Source organism: Pyrus communis, chromosome 17 (assembly GCF_041283825.1).
Source record: "Pyrus communis isolate YQ-2024b chromosome 17, ASM4128382v1, whole genome shotgun sequence".
Taxonomy (NCBI): Eukaryota; Viridiplantae; Streptophyta; class Magnoliopsida; order Rosales; family Rosaceae; genus Pyrus; species Pyrus communis.
In genome coordinates, this window is record NC_142581.1 from 18,758,355 (window position 1) to 18,769,269 (window position 10,915).

The 10,915-nt window shown below is 38.4% G+C and overlaps 1 pseudogene across 1 annotated transcript; it reads left to right on the forward strand.

Annotated features, from left to right (window-relative positions):
- The first annotated feature begins 555 nt into the window (after window positions 1-555).
- LOC137708992 (putative LRR receptor-like serine/threonine-protein kinase At1g05700) lies at window positions 556-10,475 on the forward strand (annotated as a pseudogene). The gene is made up of 14 exons (XR_015958135.1): window positions 556-643; window positions 738-1,130; window positions 6,080-6,210; window positions 6,437-6,913; window positions 7,003-7,141; window positions 7,243-7,314; window positions 7,438-7,506; window positions 7,594-7,713; window positions 7,956-8,069; window positions 8,244-8,400; window positions 8,602-8,734; window positions 8,952-9,014; window positions 9,243-9,465; window positions 9,721-10,475. The product of XR_015958135.1 is annotated as a putative LRR receptor-like serine/threonine-protein kinase At1g05700 (transcript).
- Window positions 10,476-10,915: the final 440 nt, after the last annotated feature.

Consider the following 10,915-nt stretch of genomic DNA (forward strand, 5'->3'; position numbering starts at 1 on the left):
TAGTTTGGGCTGACAAAGAATCAGCTACAATAATTTAGTATGGAATTTGTTATTTGTAGGAGTCAAACTAGCTAAGACCTCCCGCTTTCTAATAAAGAAAAATATTATTAAATCATATTGCTAGTAGCAATTAATGACTTAAACTTTCATTTTACATATTTCGTTAAACTTTCATTATCTTGGAAAGATTTTTCAGTGTGACCAACACACGAGATAGTATACCAAGTGTCACTAGATAAATGGTGGAATATATGTGTTAAAAATTTAATAACTTAAAAATTAAAATTTGTCACCACTTAAATAAAAACACATGGTATATCATCCGTATTTTTGTCACAATAAAAAATTTCTCATTATCTTGACTTTGTTACCCCGTTCGTGTTACATACCATTTGTCTTCGCCGCTCTCTTTTCACGTTGTCCTGCCCACATTGATTATATATATTAGGACCAAGAATGCGTTGTATGTATTACTCGGCCAGGAAATCTGATCTCCCATGATGGCATTTACCCGTCTATAAAATGATCTACATTCGGATTTGTTTCGCCAGACCAATGACGTCACAGATATTCGAGCGATTCCTCTTTTCACTGCTCGGTGCTTTTGCTCTTATGCTCCAGGTTCATACCCTGGATGATATATGAATATCTACAACAACAAATGTGCAAACATATATATTAAACACCTGCAATGCATCCATTGTAACGTTGTGTTTTTTTTTTTTTTTTTTCGGTTACAGGCTTCATTAGCATAGATTGCGGCCTACCAGAAGGTTCGAGCTCTATCGAAAAGACAACGTTCGTTAAGTATATTTCAGACGCCAACTTCATAGACAGTGGTGAAAGTAAGTTCCTATTGCCAGTTCAAAGAGGTCGAAAGATACAACCGTACTGGTATGTGAGGAGCTTCCCTCAAAGAATCAGGAACTGCTACAAGATCAACGTTACAAGTGGCACCAAATATTTAATCCGAGCAAGTTTCTTCTACGGAAATTATGACGGCCAAGATAAATATCCAGAGTTAGAACTGCATCTCGGAGCTAATTTTTGCGGATTAGTCAAGCTGGAGAATGCCACCACCGCAGATAGACATAAAGAGGTCATACATGTCCCTTGGCGGAATTATATACATATTTTGTTGGAAATTCAAATCAAAATAGGTTGCTATTGTTGAAAATCAATGTCAAAGTTAGGCATTGAAAGTTAGGCAATGTTAGGTATGGTTGAATAAAAATTATTAGGTGCAATTAATGTGTTTTGTGTGGTAATAAATAATCTTAGTTTAATCATTTGGTTTGCTATAAATACCCAAGTTCTCAAGCATTGTAAATCATCCCATCCCACTTCCAATTGTGAAGAAGCTTGTAAGCTTTCTTATTCCAATAGTTTGTAAACCTTTTTCATATATCAAAGTCCAAGTGTTTTGCCAAAGCTTGTTGCTTCCTTTCTCTATTTCTTTCTTTGTCCAATTTTATTTGAGAGTGCAAAGTGAAAGAGGTGTGATAGAGTTTGTAAACTTATCACCCACATATTTTGGTATTGAGTTAGTAAACTGTCAAATACCAACAATTGGTATCAGAGCCAGAATACCATTCTGGCAGGTGCAGCAGTTATGGCGTCCAACTTAGTGCAACTCCAAGTTCCCACATTGAAGAAAGAAAATTATGAAAGATGGTGCATCCAATTCAAAGCATTGTTTGGATCACAAGAGCTATGGGAAGTTGTCAGTAGTGGGTATGTTGTACCCACTGCCGAGCAAGAAGCCGTATATACTGCGGATCAAAGGAACACTCTCAAGGACTTACGAAAGAAGGACCAAAAGGCGCTGTATCTTCTATACCAGGGTTTGGAAGATTCAACGTTCGAGAAGGTTGCAGAAGCAAAAACGAGCAAGCAAGTATGGGATACACTCAATACAATCTACAAAGGAGTAGATCGAGTCAAGAAAGTGAGGTTACAATCACTTCGAGCAGATTTTGAAACTGCTCATATGAATGAAGGGGAGAGCATCTCCGACTATCACTCAAGGCTCATTGTGATAGTAAATCAGATGAGGAGAAATGGCGAGAGACTCGATGAAGTACGAGTTGTGGAGAAGATACTCCGGTCACTCACATCTAAGTTTGAGCATGTGGTGACTGCCATTGAGGAATCCAAGGATTTGGAGGTGATGAGCGCAGAAGAGCTACTAGGATCCCTCCTAGTTCACGAGCAACGCATTCAGAAGAATGCAAGCCCCACAACGCTAGAGCAAGCTTTGGAGTCAAAGTTGAATATTGACAAACCAAATAAAGGTCGTGGGCAGTGGAACTCACGTCGTGGGAGCTCATCCAACCGTAGCCGAGGACGAGCCCGAGGAAGAGGTCGAGGCTATGCACAAAATCAAGGTCAGTCTCAGGAGTGGAGATCTACTCGAGGAAAGGCGCATATCCAGTGTCACAACTGTAAGCAATATGGACATTATGCCAATGAATGTTCACATAAAAATGGTGAGCATGTCAACATGGCAGAATCAAGTGGAAATACTGATGAAGAACTTACAGTCTTACTAGCACACCATGATTCCAGTAGCCAACAAGATGTTTGGTATTTGGACTCTGGTGCAAGCAATCACATGTGTGGAAAGAAGGAGTTTTTTGCCGAACTCAAAGAAGGGGCCTATGGATCTGTAAGTCTTGGTGACTCCTCAAAGTTGCCAGTTGAAGGCAAAGGGAAGATCAAGATCATCCAGAAGGATGGAAGAGAAGAATACATCTCCGATACCTACTACATACCAGGTATGAAGAGCAACATTCTGAGCATTGGTCAACTGCTCCAGAAAGGGTACATTATACATATGGAGAACATGCTTCTCACTCTCAGGAATGCAAGGAGAAAGCTTATTGCACGTGTTCGAATGTCAAAGAACCGGATGTTTCCGTTGAATTTGAACACAAAGATTGGAAGCTGCAACATCGGTGTAATGGAAGATGAGTCATGGAAATGGCATCTTCGATTTGGCCATCTTAATTTCAATGGCCTAAAGTTGATGTCAAGTGGAGGAATGGTTCGTGGTCTACCCCAGATTGAAGCCACACGCCAAGTATGTGAAGGTTGTGTGCTTGGCAAGCAAGCACGACTATCGTTCCCTGTTGGTGATACATGGAGAGCAAAGGCACCACTGCAGTTGGTGCACACAGATATATGTGGTCCATTGAATCCCATGTCTTATGGAGGTAATAGGTATTTTATTACCTTCATTGATGATTTCAGTAGAAAGACTTGGGTCTATTTTCTCAAGGAGAAGTCAGCTGCCCTAAAAATTTTCAAGGAGTTCAAGGCACTCACAGAGGCAGAAAGTAACCACAAGCTTGTGGCTGTGAGATCAGATAGAGGTGGAGAGTACACCTCCAATGCTTTCCAAGCATACTGCAAGGAGCAAGGAATTAGGCATCAACTTACTGCTGCCTATACCCCACAGCAAAATGGGATAGCCGAAAGAAAGAATCGAACCATCCTTGACATGACAAGGTCCATGCTTAAGGAGAAGAATTTGCCAAAAGAGTTATGGGCAGAAGCTGTAGCTTGTTCGATTTATTTGTTGAATCGATGTCCAACAAAGAGTGCCAAGAGGATGACACCACAAGAGGCTTGGAGTGGATACAAGCCGAATGTTACACACCTAAGAATTTTTGGGTGTGTTGCATATGCTCAAGTTCCAGAAGCCAAGAGGAGGAAACTTGATGATAGAGGTGAGAAGTGTGTGTTTGTGGGCTATAGTGAAGAGTCCAAGGCATACAAGCTTTACAACCCACTAACTGGCAAACTAGTGGTTAGTAGAGATGTCATCTTCAGTGAGGAAGAGACATGGACGTGGAACAACAAAGAAGTCAGTAAAGAGAAGATCGTCTCCACTGATTTTGAAGAACCAGAAGTTGTACCACCGATTGAGCAACAGCCTTCTCAAACAATCACAACAACTCAACTGCACAGAATTGCAAGGAGTGGTCCTACATCTAGTGAGGAAAGCAGCTCCTCAACTCCAGTGAGGTTAAGGAGTCTCACAGAGATTTATGGACAAGAAGAAGAAGAAGAAACCAACCTTTTCTGCTTGTATGCAGACCACGAGCCTTTCTCATTCAATGAAGCTGTGGAAGAAGATTGTTGGAAGAAAGCCATGGAAGAAGAGATCCATGCCATCGAGAAGAATAACACTTGGGAGCTGACAAAGCTCCCACCAAATCAGAAGGCTATTGGTGTCAAGTGGGTTTACAAGATCAAACGCACTGCAGATGGGAGTGTGGATCGATACAAATCAAGGCTTGTAGCAAAGGGCTACAAACAGAAGTATGGAGTGGACTATGATGAAGTCTATGCTCCAGTTGCGAGACTTGACACGGTAAGATTGCTAATCTCTCTTGCCGCACATCATAAATGGAAAATTTATCAACTAGATGTCAAGTCAGCCTTCCTTAATGGAGTACTTGAGGAAGAAGTGTACGTGGAACAACCGGAAGGCTTCCAAGTACAAGGAGAAGAAGATAAGGTGTATCGTTTGAAGAAGGCTTTGTACGGCCTCAAGCAAGCACCACGAGCTTGGAACTCAAGGATCGACAACTACCTTCACCAAAATGGATTTCAGAAATGTCCATACGAGCATTCAGTTTACATGAAGAATGGTGAAAAAGGGGAGTTCTTAATTATTTGTCTCTATGTAGATGATTTATTGTTTACAGGAAACAATGAGGCAATGTTCCATGAGTTCAAGCAATCCATGTTCAGTGAATTTGAGATGACTGACAATGGATTAATGTCATACTTTCTTGGCATAGAAGTGAAGCAAGAAAGTGATGGTATCTACATCTCTCAACAAAGGTACATGAGAGACATATTGAAGAAGTTCAATATGGACAAGTGCAACACTGTCAATACCCCAGTCGCAACTGGATTGAAGCTGTCCAAAGGAGGAGAGGGTGAGTTTGTAAACTCAACAGTGTACAAAAGCCTCGTTGGAAGCCTAAGGTACCTTACAATCACAAGACCTGATATAGTTTATGGTGTTGGACTCGTGAGTCGATACATGGAAACACCAAGGGAGTCTCATTGGTTGGCCGCCAAGAGAATTTTGAGGTACATAAGAGGTACTCTAAACTATGGTCTATTTTATAATTTTGGTGAAGATGCAAAATTATTTGGTTATTCAGATAGTGATTGGGGAGGTGACCAAGATGAAAGGAAAAGCACAACTGGCTATGTGTTTTTTCTAGGATCAACAGCTTTCTCATGGACTTCAAAGAAGCAATCAATTGTTGCTTTGTCATCATGTGAAGCCGAGTATGTTGTTGTAGCCTCAACCATGTGTGAGGCAATTTGGTTAAGAAATCTGTTGAAGTTAGTGTGTCATCCACAAGTGGAATCGACTGTGATTCACGTAGATAACGTGTCTGCAATCAAACTTGCAAAAAAATCCTGTTCAACATGGAAGGAGCAAGCACATTGATACCAGGTTCCATTTTCTAAGGGACCATGTGAAGCAAAAGACAATTGAACTTGTCTACTGTCACACCAAGGAACAAGTGGCAGACATCTTCACAAAGCCATTGCCAATTGAAACATTCCGGCTACTGCGTGAAATGCTAGGAATGAAGGCGTTTTGATTTGAGGAGGTGTGTTGGAAATTCAAATCAAAATAGGTTGCTATTGTTGAAAATCAATGTCAAAGTTAGGCATTGAAAGTTAGGCAATGTTAGGTATGGTTGAATAAAAATTATTAGGTGCAATTAATGTGTTTTGTGTGGTAATAAATAATCTTAGTTTAATCATTTGGTTTGCTATAAATACCCAAGTTCTCAAGCATTGTAAATCATCCCATCCCACTTCCAATTGTGAAGAAGCTTGTAAGCTTTCTTATTCCAATAGTTTGTAAACCTTTTTCATATATCAAAGTCCAAGTGTTTTGCCAAAGCTTGTTGCTTCCTTTCTCTATTTCTTTCTTTGTCCAATTTTATTTGAGAGTGCAAAGTGAAAGAGGTGTGATAGAGTTTGTAAACTTATCACCCACATATTTTGGTATTGAGTTAGTAAACTGTCAAATACCAACATATTTGTCTGGTGAACACGGGCTCCGGGGTTCCATTCATATCAAGTATAGAACTCAGGGTTTTACCTAATGCATCTTATGAAACCCAAATGGAGTCATTGGCGCTTAACAGCCGGTTAGACACCGGTCAATCGAGAGAAGGTGTCGTATGTGGGAAAGTATTTACTTAGACGTACTCTCCTAACTGGGAGATCAATCCACTGGTCAAATAGCTAAAGTGAGTTGCTGTTAATTTGTATTCCAAAAAAGTTATTATGCACTTTTATCTAGTAGAAAAAAATAAAGGAGTGCATGATTGACTTTTTTAGAGTGGTAATTAATAACAACTTCCTAGCTACATTAACACTGATAAATATCTTTAAATCTGATCTATTTAGGCATCCGGACGATGTTCTTGATCGCTACTGGTTGGCTATAAACACGATAATTTGACAACATTACGCACCTTAAATACCGTTAACTCTGGACCCGACAATGATTTCCAACTACCCTCCACTGTCATGCGAACTGCTATCATGGCGAATGGTACCTTGTACTTTGGGTGGGTGCCTCCTGATAATAATACACAATACTACATTTACATGCACTTTGCAGAAGTTAAAAAGCAAAACCAGTCTAGATGGGTTTACATTTTAAGGAACAGGGAGTCCTTTCAGGGGATATTTTCTCGTGATTACTTGAACACCACTACTATCTACGACTCTAGAGTTTTGAGCGGACAATTTGATTTCGTAATCTATGGGGATGAGGAGCCTCTGCAATCACCCATCCTCAATGCCTTGGAGGTTTATACGGTAAAAGAATTCTTACAATCAGAAACAAACCAACAGGACGGTAAGGAACACTTCGTCACAAGTTTATCCATGTTCTCATGTATATGACTGATATTGATGATAATTTCTATTTGCTTACCAAAATATTAGTTGATGCGATCGCAAACATCAAGTCAACTTATAGTATAAAAAAGAATTGGCGAGGTGATCCATGTGCCCCTCAAGTTTACTTGTGGGAAGGTCTAAATTGTAGCTATCATCAACAAGAGCCCCCAAGAATCATTTCCTTGTAAGCATCTATGCATCTCACAAACTCTCGATATACTCGTTTGAAATTATTCCGCCTCTGTCTTAGTGATCTAAGAAGTTATGGAACATGCAAATTAACAGGAACTTGTCGTCAAGTAGATTGACAGGGAAGATAGATCGTTCCATATCTGATCTTGCAACGATACAGACATTGTAAGATATATACATATTACATACACAGACACGCATATTTATATATATATATATATATATATATATAGGTCGTAATTTCATTGGTACAATGGATATTATAATTTCAGCTGCTGAATGTTTCAGGGATTTATCAAACAACTTGACAGGACCAATTCCAGACTTTTTGTCTGACTTGCCAAATTTAAATATCCTGTAAGTTACTTGGTTATAAATGGGGCTAATTGAACCTTTATAACAAAGAATATGGTGATAAATATAGTGCTTAATCTACCTTTGCAGAAACTTAGAGAAAAACAAGTTGACAGGCTCAGTTCCCACAGGACTGATTGAAAGAAGAAACAACAGTTTGTTATCAATAAGGTGTGCCTTTTCCACAAATCATTATCTTTTTCATATTTAGTTTAGCTCACCTAAATTGTGTAAGAGCTAAAATTGACGAAGAACTAATTAACAGAGGTATGCTTCTGTTTTCAGTTTCTTTGTATCGTGAGTACATAAACTGATCCGATATTATATACCTATCAACAAACTTGAATCTTGTTGAGAATTATAACATTTTCTACTGATGTTAAAGAGGTGTACCTTTAAATTGATAAAAAAAATCTAACTATTGTTGATGCTATCCACCATTCTGGTGTCAGTTTGTGTGAAAACCCAAATCTAGCCGAGCAAGTTTCTTGTGGATTGAAGAAGAAGAAACAGCAGCACAAGTCTGTTACTCCAGTGGTAGGATTAACCGTTGGGATTTCAGTCCTGTTATTAATTGTGGCATCTATCTGCTTTGTCTTGATAAGGAAAAGGCGACATGGTAAGATTTAAAATATTTGTTCAATTTTTTGTAAAGACAACATCGTACGACTTCCAAACATCCTCTTACTAACTTGAAATGATAGCAAAAGCCACCATTGTGTCAATTCAACGATAGTTTAATTCTCCAAGATACAGAAGATCACCAATAACTTTGAGAGGATTCTTGGCCAAGGAGGATTTGGAATAGTTTATCATGGATGCATAGGAGAAACTCAAGTAGCTGTGAAGATACTTTCACCATCTTCGGTTCAAGGGCCTCAAGAATTTCGTGCAGAGGCATGTCTGTCCCTATAAATTAGTTCAATACTTTTGGTCCAGTAATTCTAATTAGAAGCACAGAATTGTTGACACACCCTCTAATACAGTAGTGTATGTCATCAATGATAACAATTTATGTGTATAAATAGCATTACTCTTTTTGGTCTCAATCGTATATAATAAACTAGAACGTTCTGTTTGTGGTGTCTTGAATTACAGGTTGATGTTCTTGTGAGAGTTCATCATATAAACTTGACAAGCCTTGTAGGGCATTGCAATGATAAGACCAACAAGGGGCTCGTTTACGAGTTCATGGCCAATGGCAACTTACGAACATATCTTTTGGTTTCAGGTTTGTTTGCAATTGAAATTATTCAGTAGAAAAATAATTACCTATTCTTAGTACTTGTAAATTGTTGGGGCAGTGAGCCTTGATGTTTTTTCTAACTCTTGAAATTTATTTTTTGGAGAAAATAAATTCTATATTGATCAACAGCAATATAATGTTTCTTATAGAACAACATTAATTTATGTTGAAGGTTGAAAATTTTAAATTGTTATGGATGTAGATAGCAGTGCAAGTGTCTTGACTTGGGAAGGTAGACTTCAAATAGCAATAGATTCTGCACAAGGTATGCAACTCAAGTGATTTCATTATAAAAATGGCCAAGAAGATCAGAAATTAAATATCGACAATATACCAATCAAGTATCGACGACAACGAGATCATATAATGACGACGTAACTCAGATATAACTGATCGTTTCAGCAATTTCTCATCATCTTCTTTTAGCTAGCATCTCCTTATGTAATCTCCTTATATAAATTTTATCAAGTGCTCTCTTAATTTTGAAATGCAGGATTGGAGTATCTACACTATGGCTGTAAGCCACCCATAATCCACAGGGATGTAAAATCATCAAACATCTTGCTCAATGAAAATTTCCAAGCCAAAATATCTGATTTTGGCCTATCCAGAAATTTTCTTACAGAGGATGGTTCGCATATATCGACGCGTGTTGCTGGAACTCCTGGGTACCTTGCCCCTGAGAAAGTATTTTTGGTGCTTAGGTGCTTTAAATGGTGGGGAAGCATTCTACAAAGAACTTTTAGTTTGCCTGCATACACCAAAACAAAATCCAAATTTTGAGTTTTCACTGACAAAGTTCATTTATTTAATTTTAATGTACAATAGTTATCAAACAAGCCCTTAGATCTTCCAAATTGGTTAACTGGCAAGGAAGAATAACTCCAAATTGAGAAAAAAAATATAAAATTCAGAAGATATGACTTGAGTTGCATACATGGTTTGATTTTCAGGTACTACTTATCAAACAGGTTAAATGAGAAAAGCGACGTCTACAGCCTTGGAGTTGTACTGTTGGAGATTATCACAAGTAAACATGTTTTGTCAAAAACACATGATCACATCAGTGATTGGGTTGCTTTCATGCTTGAAAAGGGAGACATTAACGGGATCTTCGATTCGAGGTTAGAGAGAAACTTCAATGTTAGCTCTGGCTGGAAAGCTGTGGAAATAGCAATGGCATGTGTATCTGCAGATGCCACCAAAATGCCTAGCATGAGTGAGGTAGCTGTGGGACTAAAGGAGTGTTTGGCAACAGAACTAGCTCGAGAAAAGCAGAGCGGCAATGAAACTGAACTAGGAAGTTCCATTGAGATGGTGTCCAAGATGAATTCCATCTCTATGGAATTGGAAAGTCCCTCAGTTAGATAGTACAGGTAGACCTATCTTGGTGAAATAATGGGACTTGGGATTTATTGTTTTCCTTTTATTTATCAATGTTTTTTGTGCACGTCGATCAATATTGGGGAAGGAGGATGCGAACTTGGAACATTATGAGCAAAGGAGAATGCTCTTAACTAGCTGAGCAACAATTTCTTTGCTTGTTATAATGATGTTAGAGTCATCAAATTTAAATACCAAATTTGTTTACCAGTAAAGACGAAGGCATTGATAAACTTTTATGCCAATATCTTGTGTAGTTTAACAAAAGGTACTGCAAAATCCCTGTAACCCCTTCTTTTCATCTCTCTTTTCTTGTGTTTCTAAAATAAAGACAATATGTGTGACACCTCGTCCTCAATTTTAATGTTTTTTATTTCCAGAAGCAATGAATGTACCAAAAAGCTCTTGATAGGCCACATGGATTTCCTACGTGTACCTCTGAATTATTTTTACTTTTTGTCTCTTTTCCAGCCATATTTAAATAGTACTCTTCAATATGAACATGTGGACACAAACGGGACGTAATTCTGACATGTAATGAACAAGTTATGCATGTTTCAAGACGAAAGGCAAAATTGTAATTTTAAAACACCGACACGGCCCATTTCTGACCATCAAAATATATTTTAGTGGATACATGGAAAGAAATAAGAAAAATTAGTATCTGGTCCCTTCTTACCAAGGCCATCTCCCACCGAATGGGTTATGTTTAGTCCCCGTCCAGATTATAACCCTGCAATAAATTATTTTTTAATAAATAGTGCCAAGCCATATTTATATACC